This window comes from Manacus candei, unplaced genomic scaffold, assembly GCF_025592945.1.
Source record: "Manacus candei isolate 608988 ecotype Guabito, Panama unplaced genomic scaffold, ASM2559294v1 h1tg000056l, whole genome shotgun sequence".
Lineage (NCBI taxonomy): Eukaryota > Metazoa > Chordata > Aves > Passeriformes > Pipridae > Manacus > Manacus candei.
This window is the reverse complement of record NW_026138104.1, coordinates 11349156-11376951: the sequence shown is the minus strand read 5'-3', so window position 1 is coordinate 11376951 and position 27796 is coordinate 11349156. Positions and strand designations below refer to the sequence as shown.

At 38.6% G+C, this 27796-nt stretch overlaps 1 protein-coding gene across 14 annotated transcripts in view; it reads left to right on the top strand.

Annotated features, from left to right (window-relative positions):
• PARD3 (par-3 family cell polarity regulator) overlaps window positions 1-27796 on the top strand; it is a 451505-nt gene that overhangs the window by 153872 nt on the left and 269837 nt on the right. The window lies entirely within an intron of this gene.

The window sequence follows — 27796 nt, the reverse complement described above, 5'->3', positions numbered from 1 at the left end:
ATTATTACATGTTGACAAGGTCATATATCTATTAATTGGATTGGAGATGGGATACAAAATTGCTGTAATTATTGTAATTTTCTAGCTAATTGCAGGGTTGGCGGTGAATATTTTACTTCTAACAAATGAAAAACAGTATTCCGTCTGAAATTGGTTTATAGCATTTTAGACATTTTGTTTTACATCTTTGGTGCTTTTTGCTGGTGAGCTGGGCTCTGTTCCGCAGCAGTTCACCCGCAGGAGCCGAGCTCTGTGCCTTCTGCTGCCACTCACCTGCACCCGCGGGGTCCGAGCGGGCTCTGTTCTGAGGCAGCATCTCAGTGCTTTAGGCTGGGGCTAAGGGCCTGCTGAGATCTTCCTCTCTTTGTTCTGGTTGCCATGCTACCCCTTTTGTTTGTTTATAGATCACGCCATCCCTCCTCTCCCAGCAAGGGAAAGGTTAGCTAGATCAGGTCCAGCTGGAAAAGTAATATTCATCTGGAGTCCCTCTTTTCCCATGCACAAACACAGCCTGTACTTTGCACGTTGCGGGGGGGTTGTGTCAAATTGAATCTTCCCATACAAACATGGAAACAAAAATGAGGCTGGCCCGTACCCCCTGTGTTGTTTTGCACTGTGAAAACACAATTCATCGACACAAGCAGTTGATTTATTTATGTTTCTTATCTAGCTCTTTCTTTTTTACTGCTTTTCTGTTACCAAAGTTAAACTTCCTCTTGTATTTCATCACTTGAGCTGCATTTTTTTTCTAAGCAGACAGTACACAAGGCATTTTTTGTGTTGTGCCTGCATGCTTTCTGGGAAGAGGTTGGAAGCTCACTGCAGAAGATTGTTAAAGCAGACTGATGTTTATTCCCTGCTGAAATATAAACTGGAGGCGCAGGTGAAAATTGCCAAACGTAATGAGCAATTTGGCAGATAAGACAGGATGTCAGGCAGTGACAGTTCAGCAGCGGGTGCACTGCCTATGAACCAAGTTGTTTGTTTCACAGTACTGCATTTAAATATTGTAAATAAAATCCCTTTCCAGCTACATGAGACATTGTGAAAAGGGTCATCTCTTTGTCTTGTTTTCCTTTTAAATATTTTAGCTTGTTCAAGAGCTAAGACCACCCTTGGTTATTTGTCTTGGTGTGATTGTATGTAACAAGTCTCTCTGAATATTTCAGCAGTTACAGTTAAAAAAAACATTTTAATATATAACATTTTTTGGAAAACATATTAAGAGAGAGAGAGAGGTTTAGAGAACTGATTCTTTTTCCTTTGTTTTTCTTGCCCTGGCCCAAAGTAGAGAAGTGTAAGAGTGCTGGGAGATCCTTTTTTCATTAGCTGTTTAATGGAAGGGTATTGAGAAAATGAAGCCAGATTCTTCTCACATAGGCAATTTATTGCTGGAGGCAACAAATACAAGTTGCAACAAACACACTACCAGTTAGAAATAAGGAAAACCGTTTTCACCTTGAAAGCAAAACAAACTACTCAGAGAAGTTGTGGCATATCCATGTCCTTGGAGACGAACAGAATTTGACTGAACATGGCCCTGGTCCTGTTTTGTGTGGAGTGATTGGACCAAATGACATCCAGAGATCTCATCTGAACTCTGTAATTCTGTAATTCCAAAGGTAATTATTAAAATTAAACTATTTGCTTCTTGAAGCTATTATTTGTAAAAGAAAATGAAGGTCAAGGTGAAATATTTAGCAGACAGATATACAAGCCTGTTGTGCATGTACAGCTTCCCAGTGTGATTTAGTATTGTACTAGTTTGTGCCAGTGTGACAGATCGGCTGCCTTTTATGAGACCGCTGCTTTTATTTGCAGGATGTCTTCAGTACAAGCTTCAGTTCCTTAAAAATGAGATATGGACTAATTGTAAGGTTCTCCTAAAGGCTGGAGGGTCAGCATCTTCCCAGGACAGAGCAACACTCTAAATTACTAAGAGCTAGGTGGAAATCGTGCACTCCAGTGATATGGATGCACAGGTGAATCGTATCATGTATTTTAGTAGGACTCGATTTCATATTCTGGTCAGAGAAGCAGACTATGAAAAAAAAAGTCTAGATGAGAATATTATGAAGTCAGTGCACAGCTGGCTGTGAAGATGTACTAGAAGAGGAGCAAAGAAATTGCTGCAACTTCACATCATTGTTTACCCAGCAGCATGGCTGTTGCTCTGAGGTTCCCTGTGTGCAAGTTTGCTCTTACCCTGCAATCAGCATAAGTTTATTCCTCACAGGTAAGAGCATGCATGCAGACTTTGACTGGGAATTCATTGATATATTGAAGTTCACGACCTTGCTTGCCTTTGAATTTGTGTGTCTCTCTCTGCTTTCTGAGTAGTTTTTAGTCTTTCACTGACAAATTAGTAGAATGTATCAAGTGTAGTCTCTAAGGGCTCTCTTAGCTTAAGGGCTGTTCAGTATTTTAATAAATCTGAACTGGAATATAAAGAATTGTGTAAAAAAGTAAGATGGAGTTTCTGGCACTTTGGATATCAATATTTCAATTCAGCATTGACTTGATACATTTTATAAACTGTTTTGAAATCGTTGAGATGTGCACAGTCACTGCATCTAGAAAGAAAACAGTAATTTACAAGGCAATACCAATGAAAGCAAAGTACACAATACTGCAACAAGGATCTTGACAATATATTGCATTATTATAGTGCATCTGGGCATTATGCTCTTCCATCAAAAGTCAAAGGCAAATGCTGTTGTGAGCTCACTGTTGTGAGCAGAAAGACTTAAGCTGGAGTGACCAGTTGTGGTGCCAGCCTTGGGGAAATTCTAAACAATCTGGAGAGAGCTAAAAGAGAGCAACAAGAGTAAGTTGCTTTGGAGACTGATGAAGCATTGGTAGGATTGGTTGATTTAGTTAAAGAAAGATAAAAATTGATGGGATCCAAGTCTTCATGTCTACCTAGAGAAGGACAGTTAGCATTACCTGAGAAAAAGCCATTTTTTGTAACCCTTAGGCCTAAAAAACATGTTTACTCCTCACTTAGCAAGCCAGCATTTCTGGGAATGGTTCAGAGGTTCTGTGTGCTGCTGAGCACAGTCCTGCACTGTGCTCTAAGGCAGGAGGGCAACCAGCTGGTGGTGGCAATCTGTTCTGTTCCTGGCTAAGCCAGCCAGTTGATCCTTAACCACAGGTGAGCTGCTTCTTGAGGCCGTTGTAAAAATGTGTGTGTCTAAGCATCTCATAATTTGAGTGTTCAAAAAATTCAGTACTAAGCAAACCATTTAAAGGTGTGAGTGCATAAATAAGTGTGTGAATTTCAAGTACTTTAAAATTGCTCTTTTAAATATGGCACTTCACTGATTTGATACAAGTATTTATCTAGAGTCCCAAATGCATATTCTGAGAATTAATTTATTTTATTAACCATTTATTTAATTAATATTTATAAGGTTTCAAGGTTTGGAGCACTCCATGTTAGTATGTTGGCAAAGAATTGCAGGGGTGAGTTTGTATTTGTTCTGGTTTCAGAAATGATGATGCTTTCAGCACTCTTTACAACATATGGCCATTAGAAACTTTTTTGTTCTTGTTTATATCTCTTTGAGTCCTTATTCAGCTCTCAGTCAGCTTTGTATATGGAAATAAAGTAATTTTCAAATGTCAAAGAACTAAGGAAGCAAGAGATTAGAAAAGGGAGAAAGAGAAAGATGAGTTCATCAAAACCCAGATGTTTGGAGCTTTATCAGATCAAGTTATCTCTAGGATTAAATAGCTGATTACAAAATATGGAGAAAGCAATCCACGTTTATAATGAGAGATTAGGGCTTTACAGGTAATGCTTGCTCAAGCCAGTGGGAGGTTTTCCACTAGCTCCATAGAGCTTTGGGTCAAGTCAACTTTCCATGAGGTGTCCATCGTTCAGTGAAGTTCGGGGAATGAAATCCAAAAGGTTTCCTAACTGTCATTCCCACTTTTACTTCTTTGCCAGATTCTTTTATGTTTCCTTTACTCTGTTGGATAATACAAAATGAACCTCAAACTGAGGCTTTCACCAAGCTGTTGGCATCAGAATAAGGAAGGTTTCTTATGCATTGGAGCTGGAGGAGAAGATTTAGCAAAGTCTGTTTCCTCACCTTCTTGTGCTCCCACGGTCTGGGAATTCTTATCGCATTTATCCCTATAGCTCTATCAAGGATGTGATTGTTTAAAAGCCAGAGTTATTGAATCAAAAAATCAGTACCAGGTGCTGCTTTCTTCCATGAGGCTAAATCTGATCTTTCTACAGCACAGTTCTGACTTGAATGATCTCCAGTTGGTGTTTTCTCCAAGCACAGTGCTCTGCTGTTAATTTGGGATTGTTGAGCAGTTTAAAAACCATGTGTTTCTGATGAGACCATGACACATTTGTAAAAACAAATGGATTTTAAACTGCTTGGGTTTTTAAATTAACCTTTAATATCTTCAATCTTCTCAGTATATCATCAAGCAAAATACTGTAGCTTCTATTAGGATTAAAAAAATCCCTGAACCCAATAAAGTAAAGAATTTTAGAACTTACAGGGTTCTCTAGAGGAAACCTGAGTAATCATGGGGCATTTCAAGATGTTATTCTGTATGGTGAAGACTTCTATCTACAAGTACTGATAATGGGGAATAATAAAAATACAGTGTTGTATCTGATAACTGGTTGCATTTTGTACCGCACCTACAGAATATAGCACAAGAGAGATAATAAGGAAGGGTTATGAAGATGTGAAGTATTGAATTTGAATAGTTTAAGTAGTCAGGTTTGGATATCGGTCTAAATTTGACATATTAAATAGATTTAATGATCATTTGAACAACAAGCTATTATGGAAATCACAGCTGTATTCTGAGAATATTTCAATACAATATTCCAATACAATATTTCAGTAATGTGGTGTTGGTGGTGTTGCAGGGTTTTATTTTCCCCTTCTTTAAATGAAAGGTAACTTTTTCCCTAAGGGAACTGTGTTTTTTTATTTACAGAAATGTTATGCCAATTTATCCAATCAAACATTACAGTGTAGCTGCTCAGGTCTGTTGTATTGTGGTATCATGGGTTTAATACCATTGTGATAAAGCTAGTTGTTTCTTTAAAGAGTTTTGTCTTCAGTTATTACACCTTCAATAGGTGTAATAACTCTTTCAATAGATAATTTCTTGATTGCTTCTCTGTTTCCTGTAATTTCATTGTAAGCAAACAAGAAGGAACACAGTGAAGGCAAAGGAAAATTAATCTGAAATAAGTAAGGAATGCTTTTTTGCAGTACAGACAACCACCCTGTGAAATTTTCTAATTTATGAAGGAATGTGTACATATTACGCTTTTTCCCCCAACAGTTTCTAAAAACCTTATACAGTATTTATAGGTACTCATTCTGAAATGTGATAGAACACCATGCTTCAAGGCATCCTTAGTATCCAGAACCACCAGTCTGCAACAGTAACTGGTATCCCAGTGGTGTTTTGCTTTGCTTTGAGGCAACAACAATGGGGGGGGGCGGTTGTCAACTGACATAAATTACTTACAATTTACCAACAGGAGAGGATGCAGAGTTTGCCAAATGTACTTAATTATTTGCTCTGTCCTAAGCAGGCTGGTCTTATGGGAAGGTTGTTTTAGGGCTAGTGAAGAGTGTTGTGGTACTGGGGGCTCTGTGCTGTACTGTCTGCAAAGTTACCCTGTGTTCAGTGCATCAGCCAGTGCATGGCTCCCCCTGCAACAAGCACGTGGATATTTTTGACCACAAGCCTAAGGCTTGCACTTTAAGTATATCCTTTATTAGGCTAAATATGTACTTCAGTGTGAGTATTGTTGCTTGCTTTTGTTCATAATTTACAAGGGATCTTCTTGCTCCCTTCCTTATTACATTTGAAGCACATGAACTCACATACTCTTTGTTTTCAGATGGGGATGTATTTTGGAGATAGTCCATCTCTTTGGGTGATTACTGGGAAAAAGTTACTTTAAATTCCATGTCTTTTGACATGTTCTTTTGAGGAGGATGAAGCAGGGACAGATGGCTGCTAGTTGAATAGGCTTGTTTTTTAGTTTGTTTTTTATTTACTCTCTCATACACTTAAAAGGACTGAAACATGATCCTGAAATAAAGGAGTGGGTGAGAAATAACTTTCCATTAATTTACTGCCTTATTTCATACTTTAAAAAGAGACAAAATTTGTTCTTTCTCCCACCCATCTCTTGTTGTAAATCTTAAATGAATTATGTAAGTAAGACAAGTGCCAGCTTCAGAACTGCTGTGGGTTCATGTTCGGGACAGATTAGGCATTTCAGATGAGAATAAAAACATATGTATTTGGAAGCACTTTCCTGTTTTTGACCCCTGGCACTGGATGCCATAGAAATTACAAGCTTGGCTTCAGCCCATGAACCTGGTCTGAACTGAGATGAGGCACGAGCCCACCACCTACTTTCCTGCTGGCACAGCTCAGCTTGGCTCAGTGTAGCTCAGTGTCCCTAACTATCTGAAGGCAGGGCCCCTCATCTGCCCTTTTCTGATGCTGTAGGGACAGACAGGGTCCCCCTTTGTGACATAGGTGCCACCTCGCTGGTGGGGGCTTTTACTACACAGGCTGATGCCAGAGTTTGGCTGTCTGGGCTTGGAGTGAATGTGAACTTGGGCTGTGTTCCAGGGCTGCATTTCTTGCCTCTGTTATGGATTTAGGTAATTAATTCTGTCAATAGTTTTGAATTTACAGAAAGTGGAAGTGATTGTATGTGTGGGCAGGGAGTTGGGGACCATGTGGGTTTACAAAGGAAAGCAAAAAGTGATGCTTAGGTTAAGATAAAAGGTTTGTACTACTGCTTTCATGCATACAGTAAAGGCTTGTACAAAGACAGCAAGAGCAAGCTTGTGTTAGCTTCCAAAAATTGTGCATATGAGTCAGGGACTAGGCTTCTCAAGCAGACTTTGATCAACCATTAAAACCTTATCCCGAGGGGTTGGATTTGATTCAGCTCTCTGTACAACACTGCTCATATTCACAAATGAAAGTAAAATAGGGACTCTTTTGGCAATCACTGGGCCACAGCTGATTCAAAGCAGACATGATGGGTGAGGTTAATACCAACAGACTTCAGGTTCTGCATCTGAGCTAAATGCTCAAGGCAGCCCAGTTTCTCATTCCTGTACAAGAATGAACACCTTCAGGGTGAGTTCATCTGACCTGCTTTACAGCTTATTTCAGGGTGAAATGGAACATGGCCTTGACTAGCTGTGCTGGCTAATCTCTATTGATGGGAGAGAAATGGAGTTGACCAGTTCCAAAATACTTCTGTGGATCCCATTCTGCCCGTGATTTAACTCACATCATAAAAGTCAATTCTTAATGAAAGATTTTTTTAGAAATTTTTATTATGAAGTAGGATGTTGCCTTAAAAATGGTTATTTGCAGATTTGGAAGAGAAAATCTTCCAAAGGCTAAGTGGCATTTTACAAAGCAAACAACTTCTCAATTTGACTCACAGAGCGATTTTACATGGCCCCAGGAAGTTCCTGCACAGCCATAATTATGTTTGGGAAAGTATATTTGGGTCGTGGACAGTATGCCATGACTGCAGATAGTCCTGTGTTGGTGTTTCTTCAGAATAAAATTAGGTTTGAGACATTTCCATGGCATTTTATAGTTAAACCAGCAGTGTCACCTGCCTTCAATCTGACACTGGTATCTCATCTCTGTATATATACACTGGTGTCTAGTCTCTGTACTGCTCCCAAACTGGTAAACCTCTGCAAAGGAGTGACTGTGCCTTTTCTTGCCACGCATTCTCTGACCTCAAAGCATAACAGGTGCCATGTGGCAGTGAAAAGCCAGCCTAAATGTGGAGGAACAAGCACGACGTGGAGTTAATGAGTACTGAAGGACTTGAGTTGTCTTCGTGGCTCTATGCAGTTGAGTGTCTCTGTACCCCATTCCCTCACACACTGTGCAGTGTCTTGATGTTATTACAGCCATCCTTACAGTCTTTTCTGCTGTTCAGGGTATCCCAGCTCCCTGTGGGCTTGGGAGAGGAAAGTTCTTTGTATACATGGTCCAGCCTCTGGGGAAAGGAGCATCCCTCAAATATAGGCTATTAAGGTAAATGTTTTTGCAAATTTATAGACAGAATAATGGTGACCAACAATTGCTGTGACTTTTTTAAATGAAGTAACATTTGAAGGAATGCTAGCAGTTCATTTCTACTAGACTATGAAAGAATAAAATTATGTTCACTAGTTTCTGACAAGTTAGAGAATGGACACATGTGCCTTGTTAACCAGTGCTATATAATATACAAATTAGCCTTTCAGTGTTTTTGGTGAGTCCTGACTTGATCTCTCCTCTTTTGGGCTTTTTGGAGGTTTTCTGCATATGAAAGTTTTCTCCACCAAATATAAAAATGACATTAGCTTCTTCTATTCCAACACATTTTAAACTCTGATGTTTAAGACCTTTATTAGATGATAGAGAGATTTTGGGTCAAGCACTGCCTGACTTTTACAATCATTTCCATCTGCAGGGTCTTACATAGTAAAGTCTTTTCACGTTTTATTTAAAATTTTAGTTTGGCTCTTGACTTATGGAAAAATAAATAAAAATGAAGGGCTTACTACGAGTGCTGCAGTGAAAAAAATATGGAACTACTTTGTCAAATGAAATGTGTGACATTTATCCATGAGAAATATCCATTAAGTGAGTGAATAAAGTTACTGCTCTAGGTTGACATAGCAAGCAATATTTCTGTGAGTATTGTACATGGAGATGATTTACCTCTACCTCTAAGTTCATCTTTAAAGTAATAAAACACAAATGGGCAAAGTCTTCACATAATCCTGCTTTCCCATAGCTCTTTGTTGTGTTGCTTAAAACATAACATTACACTGTAGTATGTATTTTCACTTCATCCACCCATAAAGGGTAGGGGTGGTACACTGAGATATTATTTCTAGTTTGTGCTTCAACAGTGACCAGGGGTGCAGGACATGTGGCTGAGGGCTTGGAAAGATGGTCACTGCCAGGGTGCTGGCTCCTGGAGCCTAAGGAGGAGGAGCCATGTTTAAGCAGTAATGGAGGGAAGGAGGACAAAATTGAACTGTTTGAAAACCTATCCTCCAAAAAGTGAAGGGTGAAAAATCTTCAGTGAAACTGCAGCTGCGAATACTCACAGGTATTTGTTTATTGCAGCTTGGTCTGCCTATTTCTTGTGTTAGCCAAGGAGTTCATCCTAAACTGCATGTGTTGTGTCTTGGCAGCTCCTCTGTGCAGTAGTGTGTTGTGGTGGCAGCAAACCCAGAGAGCCCATGGAATATGGGAGTACCAGAACAGGGCCTGCTTGAGCCGTGTCCTCGGTGGTGCTGGGAGCGAGCAGCTGCCCTCCCAGAGGCTGCAGGCTGTGGGTTTGCTGAGGGGAGTAGGTCACCCGTGCTTGGAGTGTGCCCCAGACCCCAGGCAGGGAATGGTGCTCAGGGCAATGGGAGCTTTGCTGGGCTCAGCCCCCGCAGCCTTCCTGCTCCAGCACATGCCCATGCGCGGTGCTGTGAGCTCCTGGAGGAATGCAGTGCTTGTGTCTGTAATTTCCCTGTTGTATCAGAATTCTTATAGTCTCAGTGGCTGTGAGTTCAGGATAGTATTGTAATACTCCTATTTATGTGCTGTTTACCTGGTGTGACTTCTGGTGTACAAGCAAGCTTCTAGGAGTCTTCATTCTGTATTTTACCAGAATGATTTTGTGGATGTGAATTCTTTGCATGGGATTCCTATTATGGGATGAATTGAATATTAAATTACTCCTCAAACCCTCAAGGCAGTACATCAACTTCACTCATACAGAGCAATTTGTACTGTGCTATATGTGCTGTGTACTGGCTTCAGTTTCTGAATTCTCCCAGGGCTAGGATTTTGCTCCATTCGTTTCCATTTTTCTTTTTCAAAGTCAAAATGTTTTACTAAGAGTGAAAAATATTTTTAATGAAGTATTTTAATTTGTTCTTGTGTTATGGGCTTGTATTTCACCCTCCCTTCATCGAGGTTTTGCCAGATGTTTTAAATATTTTCTGAGTACATATGCTTTCAAGGTTTTTCTGCAAATCCAGTTGTGTTTAACAGGCACTGAGTCCTTGTGAATCAATGTTGTATTTTCCTCTACTTTATGCCACTCAGATCTGGCAGATGTCTTGAGTTCTAGGACAGGAGATTTTCAGTGTTTTCTGATAAAAGCAGATAAAGTTGGTACATAGTTAGAATTTCCTCAGAAAGGATCAGAGTTTCAGACGTCCGTGGGAGGAAGGCATTTCACTGACCACATGTTTTTACAGCATTTAGTAAATTTAGTACTAAATTTAGTAAATTTAGCATTTAGTAACTTTAGTACTAAACAATTAAATCCAATAATTCATCTTATGCCTGTATCAAAAGGGATGGCTTTTGTATTGAAAGTTGTACTCATGGGGCTTTTTTCACATTTCCTTTCCTTTTTATTTTTAAGTGTTTGTATATGTAATATATGTAAAATGTAAAGAAATTCAGTGTTTCCTTGATCTTACCTTGGAAGAAGATCTTAAAGTCATAGTTTTAGCGAGATGGATGGTAATTTTCACTCAGAGATACATGTGCTTAATTCAGTTTTATTTTCCTCTTGACCAGCCAAATTAAATACAATTGTTTCATTTCAGTCATAACTATTTTATTACTTGCACTGCAATATAAATAGTTTGCTCTGTGTTTCCTTCCTTGATTTTTTTCCCCACAATTTTTTCTGTCATTTGCTTTTAAGACATCTAAAGGGTCATTTTTGAACAAGGAAAAGTGAGGAAATGTCAAAAGTAGGGCTGCTGATGGAGGCTCTTTGTGTGCTCTGTGCTTTCTGTCTGTAGTTATCAAGCTGCAGAACATGAGATGCTCAGCACGTGTGATGAGGATGAGGCTTTAACTCGAGAGAAGGTTAGCTGGTGACTTGATGCTCCTTCCTTCTGTTTCCATTTGCTGACTTCCAGATTGAGAACCCGGTGCATCTGGGTTAACTTGATGCCTCATGGAAATTTTAGAAAGGAGACAACCACTTCGTTTCAGCCTGTGATCAGAAACAGAAGGAGAATGGAAAAGAGAAGGCATGAAAAATTAAAGAACAAAGAAGCATGGATCAGAAAAGCGGCTGGGGGTTGGGGTGGAGGGGGGGAGGAATGAGCTAGTGGCAGGGAATGCTTACCTCCCTGGGGACAAATAAAAATACATAACTGTTTCCTTGATGTTACTTTGCTGTATAAACAATTACCCCAGGACCCATGTAAATGATGTAGGACTATGGGAGAGAAAGTGAGTAGGTTTCTGCTGCCCTCCCTCTCACCCTTTCTTTCTCTTTGCAAAATTCTTGGTAGAACCTGAGACCTGGTCCATGCCAGAAACTGAAGAAAAAACAAAAATAAAGTTGAAGACATGAAAAAGAAGGATAATCCCATATGATTACACTTTTGTTATTTCTCAAGTGTTAATCACAAAATGAAAAATGGTAGTGTGTAATCTTAGATTTGTATAAGTGCATGATGACATTTTGAATTACCTTTCCTGAAACACAAACTGTGGATGTCTCAGACACAGAAGACATTCACTGAATTGCAGAGCTTTAAAAATGACAGTCCTGGGGCTTTGATGGATTCTCTGTCTCCTGAAGTCTTGAAATTAAAGTCAATATTTTTCTGTATTTCCAACAGAAGTTAAAAGACTAAATGCAGACATTATTGCATGGTGTACCTGGGCTTATATAGGTGTTTGACAGGATGATCACAGGGTGTCTTCAGGATTTGAGTTATGAGTCTTGTTTGGAGTCTCGCAGTAGTGCTGCAGTGTGTGTAGTGAATGATTCTTCGCGTACTTGGACCTGTGCTTTTCTTATTTAAGATTCTTCTGTATTTTTTCTTAATGTTTTCTCTTTTTCGCTGCAGTTTTTCCAGCTGCACCCTCTCTTCTTGTTTACAGTGTCAATTCCAGCTGGTTCCGTAGTCTTCCCATCCTGTCTGCCACAGCCCCTGTCTCTGGCTATATCGGTGTAACGTCCTTTACTCCTGCGAACCCTCCAGCAGCAACTGGGTTTCTCATTCATCCATACCCCATTTTGTTTGTAGGTGAAGTGTGCTTATTTGGTTTTTTGTTGGTTTTGTTTTGTGTGTGTTTTGGTTTCTTTTAGGATAAAAATGAGAAAATTGACTTTAAAGGTTTTTTGCATTTGTTTTTTGATTCAGCTCCTCCTTAGTGCAGACCAAGTGCAGACTTCTGAGGATGGACAGCATCTGGTTCAGTCACCATGGCTTGGGCTGGTTGTGTTCTCCTGTGGGGACTGGCTGGCAACTCAGCTGCTACCCAGGAAAGTGAGGCTGATAAAAATTCTGCATTAACTTTTTATACTTTCTGGGCCCTTTAACAGAAACTGATCTGTTTGGACTCAGCTAAAAAAATGGACATTTTGAGCCCTTTTCTTCCCAGAGTATTTATTCTCTTTACTGTATTTCGTGACTGACTGCTGGTGTAGCTGTATCACAAAAAATTCCCAAGACTGTATTTTACAACAATGGCTTCAAGTGTGCTCTGACTTAATTAGAAGAAAAAACCGGCTTATATTGCTGGCTGTATTAGAGGCTCCTTGCTGTTGTGGTGTGACTGCTTATTGTTGAACATTCAATGCAGAAGATAGTTTACCTTACAGGGGTTTTTTTTGTTTTTTTTTTTTTTTTTTTTTTTTTTTTTTTTTTAGGAAAAATAGGTTAAATATGTAAGTCACCACATAAATGCTAAGTATGATTATAAAATGCAAAAATGATGATACAGAATTCTGTGAGGAGAGGCATGCAAGACTGCCTGTGGGCCTAGGTTTTTATTCCTTTGCTTTTACAGCAGAGACTAGAAATGCTTATGCAATATTAATTCAGGATATACAGCAAATTGGCATTTGGAAGCATTCAATTTTCCTCATAATTGTTCTCCATTCACTTGGCCGATTATCATTAATTTCAGGGAATTAAAGATGCTCCTTTTAGAAGTTTCTAGTGAACTCTTTAGAAATGTCAAACAATAACAAACCTGCCACTTAGGCAGCAATTTTCCCTCTCGCTGTCCTCACGCTGATGTTAGATCGCTCTTTGGAAAGGCAAACTGCCGTGTAGTAAATCAGCAGGAAAATTTTTTCAGCCTCATGCTGCTGAGTGAATTTTGATCCAAGAATTTTTGTGTTTGTTTTGTTCATGCAAAGACTTTTATCCTCCAGCCTGGGACCAGGGAGGTTGGTTTTTTTCTTGCAAATCTGCAAAAGTGTATTTTGTTAAAGAACTTAATATTATATTTTTGTGGATTAACCTTATACTTCTTCAGTCATCTCTAGGTGAGTCCCACAAGAATGTAATTAAAAACACGTGATGTCCAGGTCTTTCCTTTTCCTCTGCTGTAATGTGAAAAGGGAAACAAAATTGTTAAAACCCCTCAGGAAGGGGGTTGTGAAGTGCCATTTACTGAAAAGGTGGCTCTCTGTCTTCTCTGGCTGTGTCACAGGACTTCCTAAAGCACAAAGTGTGCACAGAGCTGCAAACCATCTGTGATTAGAAAGGGTTGTTGGGAGGGACTGTTTGATAGGGGTGTCTGTGACAGTGGGATTCAGTGACCCAGCGGGGTGTGTTATGTACCTGCATGTGGGTTATGGATGTGCTGAGTGTCATTGTGTCTGTCTCATGATCTCTGTCTCTCCCTTTCTCCTGGAGCTAGCAGGCTGAGGGGCCAACATTCCAACATTGTCCCTGTGCCAACCAGGAATAAAGAGTGTGGACATATGAATGAGTGTGGGCTTAGGTAGTTTTGATTCTCATTCCTCTCAGTGTAGCTGCTTTCCAGCACTGCTGAGATGCTGCTGCTGGAGAGGAGCAGCAAATGTCTCAGAGATGTTTAACTGCTTTTCCCTTCAGCTATGTGGAAACAGCTAAAAACTGTTACACTTGATAGGTGGTTTTAGTCCAGTATTCATAACTGAAATAACCAAACAGCTTCTTAGGAACATGAGAGCAACCTTGCTTGGCTCAAAGGGTTTTGGTCATGTCAGAAAAGGCAGATATATCTGTTTGGCTTATTTTAATCTGCCCTACATTAGAATTGCCATAGTAATCACACAAAAGGTAGGATAATGGTTGTATTCCAAGAGCTAATAAAAACTGGGGGAGGTGAGTGAGGAGTGCTTGATGCTGGGCACGGAACAAGGAGCAGCCCAACCTGCTCCCCTGTCCAGCAGCAACATGTTTTGTAGTACCTGCATCCAAGAGTTGTTCCTCCATGACTGTCCTTTCCTCTTGCTGGCATTTGCATGATAAAGAAGAGCCCATCTATGGAAATATACTGTTGTGGAGAGGAGGGAACACCCTCCATTGTTAAGATTCAGACTTGATTTCCCACATATGCGAAATCTTGGCTTTCTTTTTAAAATTTTTGAGGAGGTTTGCATTTTGTATGTGTTGCTTGACCAGTGGGTAAGTTTTTTCTCTTCCTAAGTTTGAACTTGAGCCTATGAGTGTTAAACATCCTTTGGAAGTCTTTTCAAATGCTTGAAAAACACATAAATCAAAATATCATCTGAGACAAATAAAATGAACTATGTCATGAATTAATAACTTTTAAAATAGTTCTACAAATTCCAGAGAAGAACACAAAGTAATGAACTTGTTCTCAGAAAGCTATTTAGTTTCAGAAACATTTAAGAAGAATTTTTAGTGTTTATGTGAATGATGCAGAAGATAATGTTTCAGTTTCTGTACAGACAAAATCCCAACTAAAACTAATATGTTTCTGTACAAATATAAATTTAATTTTGTTCTGGAGTGACTTTAAAAAACATCTGCATGAGGGCTTTCTGTGTTAGATATCCTTTGTATTTGTAGTGATGAGTAAGTATATTAGATGTTATTTAATGCAGTAGATTTTTGACATCTCATATGAAATATTAAATACACTATCTCTCGTATAGTTACTAAAATATCCTGCCTTCAGCGTATTTTATAAACATAGGTAGCTAAACAATAATAACCAATTTTTCTACTTTCTTATTTTACTTGAAATTCAAAATAGCCACTTTTATGAAACAGTAAATTATTTAGTCAGAACTCCATATTTAATGTAAAAATGGTGTAGTTTGGCAAAATATAAGAGAACAATTGCTTAGAGATAATTTTTAGATTTTTAACTAAGTACTTCAAAAAGCAGAGGTGGTTCCTGCTGGAAGCACATTGACTGTGAGGTGCACACTGCAGAGAAGTCGATGATCTGTGAGAGCCTATGGATGTTCTACTCGCAGTCGTTTGCTCTGTGTTTATTCTGTGAATGGCCAGGTGCTGTGTACAAACCTCAGAAGGAAGCATGGATTGAAAAATTAGTATGCTGGGGACGTCTTACTACTGGTAGGCGTTCTAAATTGTAATAGAATGTATAAAATGATGATAGCAAGATTTGTTCCCTAAAATCCATTTCTCTCAAGTGGGCTAAAGAAATAGCTCCATCAGTACAGGAGATGGCTCTCTTTTCCTGTGGCTTTCTTTTAGTTGTTATACAATTTAACTTTCTTTTGAGAAGTGGAAAATATCTGAATTGCATTTCACAGAGCCTTTGTAGGGAACTAACTTTGGCTAAAAAATATTATTACAGTGAATATTAGTTTTGGTTATAGCAGGAGCATCTTAAGGATACACAGCTACAAGGGGTGTAGGGGAAGCCTATGAGTGCTGAGGACTAGACACCATAATGCTCTTACAACTGTCCTTTACGTCCTGACTGTGGCTTCCCAGTACAGCTTGGGCACTTATCCAGAAAGGCAGCTCCTCCTTTTCATCTCCATGTTGGTAGTTGAATGGAGAGTGACCCTTCCATGTTCCTTCTTTACTCCTGGATATATTTTTTCATGGACTGAGGTTGTTAGCCAGGCCCAGCAGGAGCTGTGTCTGGTTATGTGGCATTCAGGGATGCCACGGTCTGGGGGAGAGGGGATTGGGACCACGGCACTGCACAAAGGGTCCAAGTCGAGGTTGAAGGTGCAATGGTGGTTTATTGAGCGTGTGTGAGGGTTTATATAAATCCTGGTATAGAAAGGGCCAGAAAATGGGGTGGAGCATGAGACAGACAACCAGGGGAATGAATAGGAGTATGGACGCGGGAGAAGAGGGAGGAACTGGAGAGGAACTGGGAAAGGAAAGGACCAATGGTAACTCTCTTCACACTGCAGCTTTTTCAGACAATCAGAGGGAGAAGCGGGGAAAGCAGGGAACAGACAACTCAGGCATGCCTGGACGTGCCCGGGCATCACAACTGTAGGGGTAACATACAGTGCACATATTTGAAACTACATAAGAACTGTAAAATCCATATAATGAAGTCCTTTTTCGATTGTTGTATATCTTTTTCCATGCCTGGAGCTGTTCCCACTCTGATTCCTGCTCCTCCATACAGGGAAGTGAGTACTCTATCCATCAGCCCGTGTGCAAGGCAACGCTGGCCATGGCCTCATGCGGATTAGTGCAACTGTAGTTCCTTTGCTTTCTGTGTTTCCCTTATGTCCATCCTCAGTAGAGATTTTGTTAACTTGTTATCTTTCTTCAGGGAGGCCTTGGAGGACAGCAGGGTGTTTGTAGAAGTAGCACAAGGCACTTGACTGGGTTCTGGTGCAGAAGGAGGAATTCAGTTGCCAGATCAGTTGTAACAGCATTTTTCTCCCGCTTAGTGGAAAATGCAGAGGGTGTGACAGGTTTTGTCGAGTACTCTTGTCCAGCTGACTACTTGCAGCGCATTTCCAGGATAACCTGTCCTGGGCTATTGATTTGTTTGAATCTGTTGAGATTCCTCATGTTCAAGCTACAGTCTCCAATTATTCATGCTAATGGAAGAGGACCAAGTAATATATGCTGGCAGTCCCCTCTTTTTCTCATTTCAGTGTATCAATACATTTTGGGCTGCAGAACAATAAATACCTTATTAATCTTCTGTGAAGAATGAAGCAGAATGAGAATTCCTTAATAGCATAAAATGAATAATAATCATAATAATTAAAAATATTAATAGATTTTGTAAAATAAAATTTGTCCACCTCATGTTCCCTCTCTGCATGCAGATACTTGAAATTACTGTAGCACATTCTAGGATGAGACAAGGAGGGAGCCTTGTGGTGTGGAGACAGCTTGGAAGATTTAGCTGCTGGGAACCTGACAAATTCTGGCATGAAGTATATACCATAGTATTTCAGTAAATATCTTCTGTTAGTTCTGGCTAAAGCTGTTTCTCCGCTAAGAAAGATGATCTTCATCTCTGGGTTAGAACCAATCACAAATTCTAATGAAATTTGGCAACTGCAAGCATGAAAAGTCATTGATCCAAAAACTGTCTTTTGAGTAGTGAGATTTCCTTTTGAACCTCAGCTGAAACTCTTTCTATTTGCTTATTCTTAGTTTTGAACTTTTAGGAATAATTTTTTAGTCTCTTCAGCCTTGGTACTGTGAAATAAAAAAATGGAGTGAGAGGCATGTAATTAAGCATGCAGCGTAACTGCATGTTTCCAGAGAGGAAAGAGAGGAGGGGGAAAAAAAAAAAAGTGTGTGTATGGGGTGCAGAATAGAAATCAAAAAAAATAAAAAAGAAAAAAAGAGAAAGAATGATGTTGCCAAAGTTTTTCCAAGGTGTATAAAATTTTCTTTTCCTGAAGAAAACAGTTTAGGCTCCCTGTTGTTGTAGTGGACTTTATAAAGATAGATAGGAATGCTTAACTTTGCACATGCTTCAGGCAGCAGCTGTTCTACTAGTGCTCACTAGGCATGGTTTTAAAAAATAAAGGGATATCTATTTCTAGAAAAGAAGAAGAATTAAGGATATCTGCTGGTCTGTCACCCCTTGGAGAATGGCAGGTGTTCTGTTTCATTGTCCCATTATGGGCATTATCTGAACAATTTAAACAACAACTTCCAGTATAGTCTAAATTGTCTTACTGTTTGGCTACTGGGAACACCAGAGTTTTCTGCAGAAAGTGATCTTTAACCTTAGGAGTTAATGAGAATTTTTCAGCATGTTGTACAGAAGCTGGAGCTTCTTATTCCATACTCATGTAATTGGAAAGAGCTTGTTTGGACATCATTAGGTTTGTGTAGTCCCCAAACTTTGCAGCTTCCCAGACCATTCTCCAACCTACCCCCAGTGAAAGGTCAGGCACAGCAGAGAGCTGCACTATCTGCCCTCCCATGTCCTGGGCATGGCAGCTCTGCTGCCGTGCATCCCCTGTGGATGAGGAGGGTTGGTGGCATTTCATCTCATCATTTAAACACGCAAATGCTTGGTTTGTCTTTGGGAATTCAACTTGATACTTGCAGCTGAATGACAGAAAATAATATTCTTGAGATCTGTATGCTCTATGCTTTGCCTTTGAGCTGTGTTAGTCCCTGCGTGCAGAAGAGCCTTCTGCTAAATATTGTCTATCTGAGCACATGGGGTGGCATGACGTGGCCTTTTCCTAGTTTTGTTTGAGATTTCTCTCTTCTTGGTCATCAGGAGCAGTTCAGTGGAACTTTAACTCACAGAGATTTGATAACACTAAATGAGAACATGTTTCATGGATGTACCAATATGCTTCTAATAATCCTAGTAAATGTTTCTGTCATGGAAACAAGAACAAGTGCCATTGAAATTGCAGAAGCTGTTAATAATTTTTAATAGTTGTTCAGGACTATGTTCTCTCTATCTTATTATAGATGTTAGTTGTAATTTTTTTTACTGTGTTGGAGACTTGCTAGCGTGCACAGAGTCTACTCCTTTCCACGTGTTCTATTTTCTTTTATATTTTGTGCATATAACTATGAGAATGTATGCACATATAATTTCTGACCAAAAAACCCCCAACCATTTAAATGATTGTGATCAAGTTTCCTTGGTTGTCATAACTACTATACTTCAGTTAAAAATCTGTCTAAATAATTTCTATAATATAGCTATCTGGATTTTGGGTAATGCAGGTTCAGATCCACCTCCAGGCATTGATATTCCAAAATTGTTGCCTTCTCTAGCTTGACAGTGGCCTGTGAACTGGATATAAACAATTGGTTTTATATCTTAGTAAAGGTTTTGATGATTCCTGAATTTCTCTGCAGTGGAGCAAGGCAGGAGCCAGCCATGCTCCTCCCAACCTGAAAGGAGGTTTGGCCAATGCCCACTTAATGGCGAGGAGCTTCTCCACAGAAACATGGAGACATAACAGATTAACAGCCAAAAACCTTCAAAGATGGAGTGTTCATTTGATGGCTGGCAAAGAAATACCTCTTCCCTCACTGTTTCAAACATAAAGGAGGTAAACTACCATCATACATAACTTGTTTGTTGTTCACATAATTAAGACACCAGAGGGATCCCTGCTGCCACCCATTATTTACCATACCCTGTGTATACAAAGGGCTATTTAGTGATGGTTCTGTCATCATGTCTTACAAATCCAGAAGTTTGGATGCTTTTTTCCCCATTCTAAACCCCAGTAGAATCGCTGCAGGTTTTCATTTCCTTGCTGTTTGCCCAGGGAGTGGCTGGTAGTAGGGTTTCCTTCACTGGGTATTCGCCACAGAGATGATGCTGATGGGCAGTCTGGAGGCTCTGCAACCCTCTGGGCAGTGCAGGCCTTCACCTTTCTGACAAGTCAATGTGTGCTGTAATTCATGAGCCAGTGGATGAGGCATTAGGTTTTGATGGAGAGTAGGGAAGGAGAGAGATTCCAGCAGCAGCTTTGTAAGGACTTGCGTAACAACAAATCTCTTACTAATTACACATATTCCTACTGAATTGCAATTAAGCATGTCTAACTCTGCATCTGCATATGATCCACCTTGGAATTCCTACCTCAGGTATGAGGTTCATGTAGTGATGTACCAGACTGTGTTGGCAACAAATGTTGAAAGAAAGTTTATTCTTTGATAAGTCGGAAGTGGATACAGACTGACAAATAGTTCTGATCCCCTAATATCTGGTACTACAGTGTAATGGCACTTCTCCCCACCCATAAAAGCACAGTCATGACCTGGGGACCAGAAAGGCGTCACAATGTTGGCAACCCCAGCAGGTTTTTTCTGACTGAAACTCACTGATGAAAGACTTGTAACGTGTATTATACATGTTATATCACTCCTGGTTCTTCCCAGCAGAGCTCTTTGAGTTACAATCTAAATCCTACTGTTGCATCTATATATCTTCTCTTCTGTCCAGGAAAAAGTTTTAAACACCTTCCTGTAAGTAAGCCTTTCTGAGCCTACCCCAAGCATTTAGACCATAAAAAATGCACAGTTTTCGCAGCACTGCATTATGTTTACTAACAGGAACAATTTTACCATTAAGTTTTAGGGGATTTTTCAAAGTTGTGGTAAGAAAAATATCTGCCAACTTCCTTCCTATGTCTCAGAGTGGTAAAGTTTTATGAACTCAAAGGAGCGAGGAATTTACTCCTGTCTGTGTAAACCCTTGCCTGTACTACAAAACAAATGAAGATGTGAAAGATAGTTTCTTCATTATAATATAACTAAATATCAATCATAGTCTTATTAGCAAGGCATGATCTTTGATGAAAGCAGGAAAACTTCAGCAGCAGCAAAGTCGATGATGTTTCTACTGTCACACAATTGTTTGAAGAAGTAAGACACAAATTTTTGCAAAGATTCTTAACATCTGGGGGACTAGGAGTGCATTTTTCTTATCTTTGTAGCAGTAGCAGTAGCGTGAAAATAGGTAAAGAGGTAATCCAGATGTTTTAAGGAAATCCTTGTAAATTGTACCCAAGAACACGAGACTGTGGCTTGTTAAAACATTCTGAAACACAATTTTTTGACAGAGTAGAACATTTGTAAAACCTGACATTTTTGTCTTTTCTTTTGGCATGCAAAGATATTTGCATTTTAGAAAAAAGCCGAGAGAAAAGAGACAGAGAGGGTGTAGGTAATTAAATTTTAATTTCAGTTTTAAAGCTCTTTCTCTAATTAGCTTTAAAAGTCAGTGTCTAAGTAAATTGAGTTTCAAGATGAAATCATAATTTTCTACCTGGATCTTAGTATTCAAAAGTAAGAAGAAAGAATATTAGAGAAAGAGAGGGAAGATTGTTACTTTAAAGGCCTTTCAAGATAAGGATTTAACATTACCTCGTTATTAAAATATAACTGTGGCAGGTTGTTTTCTTATTTCTGAATTTAAAGTCATTGAGCAGTCGTGGTTGGAAAAATGAAAAACTTAAGTTCTATTAAAAGAAACTGAAAATTATACTAATGAGATAAGGACTTTTCTTTATTTTGCCTTATAACAAGACTCTTTTTGGTGGCTTGCTTGCGTTCTTTTCTCTGTTGTCCATTCTTCCAGAGATGATCTTACTGTTCTGAGTCACTTTTGATCATACACATGCTAATACAATGTCCTGTGTTTCTTAAAGGTGTGCTAGCATGCAGTGGGCTTTCGTTTGTGTGTTTTACATAGCCAGGTGTATTTTCTCTACATTTATGTGATGGTTAAGGACACAACCTGCTGCATTCATCTGCCATCTGCTAGACCACGTTGTGCATTTTTAGTGCTGTGGTACAGCCTCTGCCCCTCTCCTGGTGTGGCTGCATGCCAGAGCCCCAATGGCATGGGGCAGTGGTAGGAGGAAAACAGGCTAATTGTGACTTGTCATGATTTAATGTGCAAATTCTTAGAAATGTGCCATTTTAAAGCTAAAGAAATAAGAAAGCAGAGAACAATATTTGATAACATGGAAAATATGTCTGTGAGGAAGTACATAAGTTGTTTGGCGATGAGTAGCTAGAAGAATAACTGAAAACAGTTGGGTTTGTATGTGAAGTAGTTATAAATATCTGGAACTGTGTGAAGCTAACAATGATTTATTTTCCCTCTAAGAGCAATGGCAATCTAGTTATTTAACCAAGAGTTCTGAACATAGAGAAATTAATTTTAGAAGTTGATGTTTTTAAGCATAAACGTATTTTGAGGTAGAGAAATGCTAATTATCTAAACTATGTCATCTTAAGCTTTCTTGTAATTCTGAAAGGGAGAGCAATGAACATGAGATACCTGGCATTTGTAGGTGAATGCTGTATAATTCATGTAATATTTGCAAATATTGAAGCATTTGATAGAAATTTAAGTGTCTTGAAAGTTCCAAGTTAATGTGACCACCAACTCTTCAATATGGTTTAAAAATCAGCATAGAAATCTTAAAAATTGAAGGCAATCTTAGTCTAGAGATTTGTGTCCTGTAGGGTGTCATGAGGATTCCTGTCAGCTTTGGTTTTATTTAACATCTTTAAATCTAGGAGAAGCAGTACTGTAAATAGTTTGTTAATTAAGTTTTCAGATGTTGATAGACTGGGAAAATAGAATAACACAAATGAAGATGTTGTACACACACTGAATGCAGTTTGATTCAGCCTGAATAAATAGAAGCTAATGTATAAGAACAGTGATCTAAACTGAACAAATACTTTTGTTACTGAGACAAAGATGCTGAAGTGAAACTATAGAAAAAGTTTTAGGATTTTTATGGATGTTATGGGTTGATACCATGACAATAAAATACACAAGTGTGATTATTGTTGGTTATGTATTAGTGTCAAAGTTCAAAAACAGACAGGGAGGATTCAAACAGCACTGAGGGTATTTCATAAGAGAAATACCCTGTTCTGGGTGCCTTCTGAACAAGTTAAGACTAGAATAATATTTACAAAAATGAACAGCAACAGAGAATTAAGAGAGGCAAAGGTGAAATTATGTGCTGTGTAACACCTTTTAGGGGAGAATTGAGATGTTGTCTGTGACATATGAAAGGAAAAGATAGTTTTGTAGGAGAAGGGGGGGCAACTAATGACAGGAGGATAAACTTGGGGGAAATAATACAAATGCATAAACAAATTCTGAAGATTTTGACATTCTGAAATGCTGCAAATTATTTTATTAAATAATAATTACTTAAAAGTTGAGTGGATTCTAGGAGAGAGAAATATACTGCTCTGGGCCGTGGAGAGAGAATTGTTGGTGTGTGTGTATATTTATATATATAATATATATATTAAAAAGAAAATATATATACACACGTTTATCCCATTCCTTTGCTGTCACATCCAAGAGTATGTTTCTGAAAAGATCTGCAACTGGCAGTAGCTTTGTAGTGCTTCTGTTTCGTGTCCCTCCCAGCTGCCTGTAGCATGCCCAAATTTGCTTCTGCAGGACAGATGGTTCCGTTGTCCCAGGGGAAGTTCTTCACCTCTTGGAACTGCTTAAGTTTTTAATATTTTCTTCTTTTCTAATTCAAGATGCCTACATTTGATTTGCACTGTTTTGTTAATCTTTTGGAGAAGTGCTGGTTTATGTTAGCTGCTGCTAGGGTTTAATGCAGTTTGTAGATAAGTTCACAGTCAGCTGGTTTTTGTCTCCAACTGTTTTTCTTCTGTCCATAGTCCAGTTTACAACAGCCTCAGTGGTCTTTGGAAATTATCATTAGTTTTTCTCTAGAGGTTTTCAAATATGAAAGTTGAACTGATTAGGGGATTTGAGCTTTTGAAGGTCATAAGGGATGTTTGGCTCTTGGTGTGTCCAACTGAGTGGAACAAGGAACTGAACTGAACCTACTGAAATTGGAACCAGAGCTCCAGGAGCTGTGCTGGAGTGTGAAACTCAAGTCTAATCTAAATATTTTTTAAGAGAGATTTCAGTTAAATGTAGACAAAACCTTAACTTACAGTTTCAAGCGCTTCAAGCTGAAAGAAGCAGTCCTGCTTTCCTCAGCCCCAGGATGACCCTGATTCATCCTTTCTCTTGGGCTCTAGATGAGGATTTGAGTGGAACAATGAGCTGGATTGGCAATAGAGGCAGTAAAGCTCTTCAGTTTCTGTCTCCCATCCCCAGGCTGGTTTCTTGATGCTGAGGTAGGATCTATGTGTGTCTTGTGTATACAGTGTACCCAGGTGTACATACATATCTGTGGGCTCACTTTTAGGAGCTCTATCTAACCTGAGCAGCTTTTTTTGTTAAAAGCTACTCTTTCCCATAGGGTTTTTTGGTTTTACAGCATCACCATTTTCCCAGAGTCATCTCTAGGGTGTGGAGAGAAAAAAAAGTCCTGTCCTGGTCTACTCATCAGTTGTGGGCCTGTTGGTCTGAGGTGGCCAGAAATGACTGTGAGATCTTTTTTTTTCATTTCTGTGCCTTAAATCCAGTGTGTGCCAAATTGTGCAAGCTGCAATGGCACTGAGGAGCTGAAACATCAGTAGAAATCTTCAGAGTAAAATTAGCTTGACTATGCTATATAAATATAAGTATGTATTTTTCTAGTCATGCCCTCCAAGCTGATATCCAAGAGGAAATTGGTATGAGAAGGTATATATTAGCTCTGTTCTGGGAGATCACCATCTATTGTGCTGAATGCCTGCACACAGGATGACATATTCAGCTTTATGGATGAAATTTGCCAGATCCTCAAATGCTTTTACTTGTGAGCGTATTTGAAAATCAGAGAAGGTGATGACCCTTTTAAAATAAAAATGGAATTGCTGGCAGGAAAGGAAGGTACAACTCTGTATTCTTAACATTTAAAGATGGTTATAAAATGTGTATTGGCTGTTTTTATAATTTATAGTGAAACTGCTGTTGCTTTTAATAAAATGAGACTTCCAGTCAGAATTTCATGATTATGAATGTGAGCATTTTGTTATACAGCTTGGATATATCCTACAAATAACCGTTTTCTAGAAAAACTCTGGCTACATACATAACTTAATGGGATTCTCTGTCACATATAATTCTTTCTGAAGTTGACTTGTGGTTGAATATTTCAAGTCCTTGAATGTGACTCAAGAACTGAGTTAGTGGTAACTTTCATGATTTTTAATTTAATTTTTCCTTATTTCTTAGACTTTTAAAACTTCCTGTAATTCATTATTAGATTTACCGTTTCAAGTGCTTATTTAAAAGGCACCTTAGCTGCAGAAGCAAATCAATATTTACAGTGCATTAGTGCCACAGAGAATTTGAAGTCTTGTGATTAGAGTTCATTGCTGTTTTATCCACTCTTCAAAGAAACCACAGACTTCAAACGGTATCAGCCATCATCCTGGAATCAGTGACATTGCATCGGTCCCATGCGTACTTCATCTTGTGGTTTAATTATTAACTTCCTTTTCTTTGATTTTCCTTTTAATATTTCAAAGTATATCATCTTCAAATCTATAAATTCAAGTAAAACAGAGGATTGTAACCAACAATATATTGGTTTTTTAAAAAAATAATCTGTTCAATATATTATTTTAAGTTGTTGTTTTAATGGAGAGTATCAAAATCAAATTAGAATGGTCTCTCAGAACAAAATTGAAGAGAAGAATATAGGAGATTTTATTTACAAGTTATGGTTAATATAGTGTGAACAGGATTTAATTCTTGTATTAAACCTGGAGCAATACTGGCCATTGCCAAGCAGCATGCATTAGATCTAGCTCCATGTGCTTGTCCCATTCCAGTATTAAAAAAAATATTACCATGTTTAAATTTCTAGTTTAACTGGGAAATACATTGATCTGACACACCCAAATTATTGTCTTTTATAATTTACTTTATTGTGAAATTTGCTTAGTAATGCAAATTACTTTTCCTTGTGTATGGAACCATTTTCATAAGAAGAGATTAGAATAAATCATGTTGCATCTTTATATTGACAGACCACCTTTTTTTTTTTAAGGTTTGGAGAAGTGTTCAGTGAATGTCTGAAAATATCTCAATAACTGATGTTATTAAAATGAAACTGGTTATATTAAAGGTGGCTCATCTGTGAGTAGATATTGTAAAGAAGCTTCTCATGTTAATGTTTTCTCTGAAGCGTATTAATATTTCTGAATTCTGCTGCATAATTGACTACCTGTATTTTGAAAAGTCTGTACTTCTTAGCATTGGGCAAACTGTCAGATTTTCACTACAAAGTGAAAGCCAAGGCAGTGATAAGGGCTTGTTCCTCTCCAGAAATGCTGGTTTGAGTTCCAGTTTCATCCTTTCTTTCTTTGTTGGCAATTTGGCTTCTCTTCTTACAGAAGTTCACCCAACTGAACTTTTGTTTTGTCAAGCAATTTGGAGAAGAAGTGTAAAAATACAAGAACATTTTGCTATCACCGTGCTTATATATAGATGTACAAGCATAAGGAGCAAGTGAACTCATGTTTGAAAATTGTAATTCTCTGTTGTGGGGTGGGTAGCTAAGGCAAACAGGATAATATGCATGGGGTGCTGCTTGGAACAAATATAGATTGGTATTTTTCTTAAGTGGCACTGCACACCACAGAGCCACTTTCTGGCTCAAGCTGATCTAATAAACGAGAGTGTATGTTCAGGGCTGCCCCAGGAGCACAGGCACTGCTGTGAAGGGGTCATTTCATCCTGTGTGGTGAGGCACTGGCTGGGGCTGCAGCTGAGCCACCTTTGTTCAGAGGTCTCTTGTGATTTGATAGTGTGCTGTTGGTGTGTTTGCTGTAGAGGGGGAGAGGAGATACTTTGCCTTCACCTGCTTCATGAAACTTGAAGTAGTTGAAGACAAGGCAATCAAAGAAAAACCCTCTATAAGAGTTTATGAGTATATATTGAGCAATCAAATTCCAAGTAGACTTAACTGAGACCATTAGTACTTTCCTGCATAATTAGTGATCTTTCATGGAATATTCTTGTAGTTAATTCTAGTTCTGTTTTACACTTTTATATATGTGTATATAGTAGGTATGTGTATAAATATGTATATATGTATTCATAAGAGAAAGCATTTTATTTCCTGGAAATTATTGCTGTTATGAAAGTAAAAAGAAGAAATTGAGAGGAAAGAGAAGTAGTACAACAGTTGTGGAGAAAAGGACATGAATTCTTTGTTATTGTTTACCATAATGAACATGAAATAGAATGTTTTGGTGTTTGGTTGTGTACAGTTATGCATATCTCAACAGCAGGAGTCCTAGCTGATTAAAAAGCCCCACATTTTCACTGTGTGGCATGACTTACTGTATTTCTCTGTGTTGTTATAATGCCATGCAAAATAAGATGATTATTAATATTATATGTGGCGTTAACATAAAGATATTGTTGATTGTCCACTCATTTAACAAACAACTCTGGTCATTGTGTTTTCCTGCTGGTATTGTGAGACATGCAGTTTCCTTGGGAACTGTTTCATCCTAGCATTAAAACATAGTCCTGGGTTTTATTCTCAGCTGTTGCCTAGTGTGACTTTCCCAGTGACTCTGCTGCTTATGTGCCATTGCTTTCACCTTTTTCTTTTCCACTTTGCATTCAAGGTTCCCAGTGCAACAATAAAGAGAAATAAAACTGATAAATCACAGCCCCTCTGTTCTGATGCTGAGTGGGAGAGTACTAGGAGGTCACAAATTCAGGCAATGAAACTTCTGTTTGGGCAAGGAGAGGATAGATGTGTGGGTATCTGTTGTAGGATAATAAATGAAATTGAAAAAAATTAAGTTGTATTTCAAGAAAAACTAACTTTAATGTGCTATCAAAGTTTCCAGAATGGATGTGACCTCTACGTATATTAAGCAAACCTTATCTCTTTCCAATCAGTCTACCTGCCTGCTGCATCATTTATTACTAATGAAATATTTTTCTTCTGTCACTCATGCCAGCTGGAAGGCTGAGGGAATCAGGGTAAATCAGCACTGATCTTGTTTCAGCTGTCAGGAAGAGGCAAAGGAAGAATGCAGAATAGAAAACAGTCTCTTCCATAAGTTTGGAGAAAGAAATTGAGAGTATATTTTAG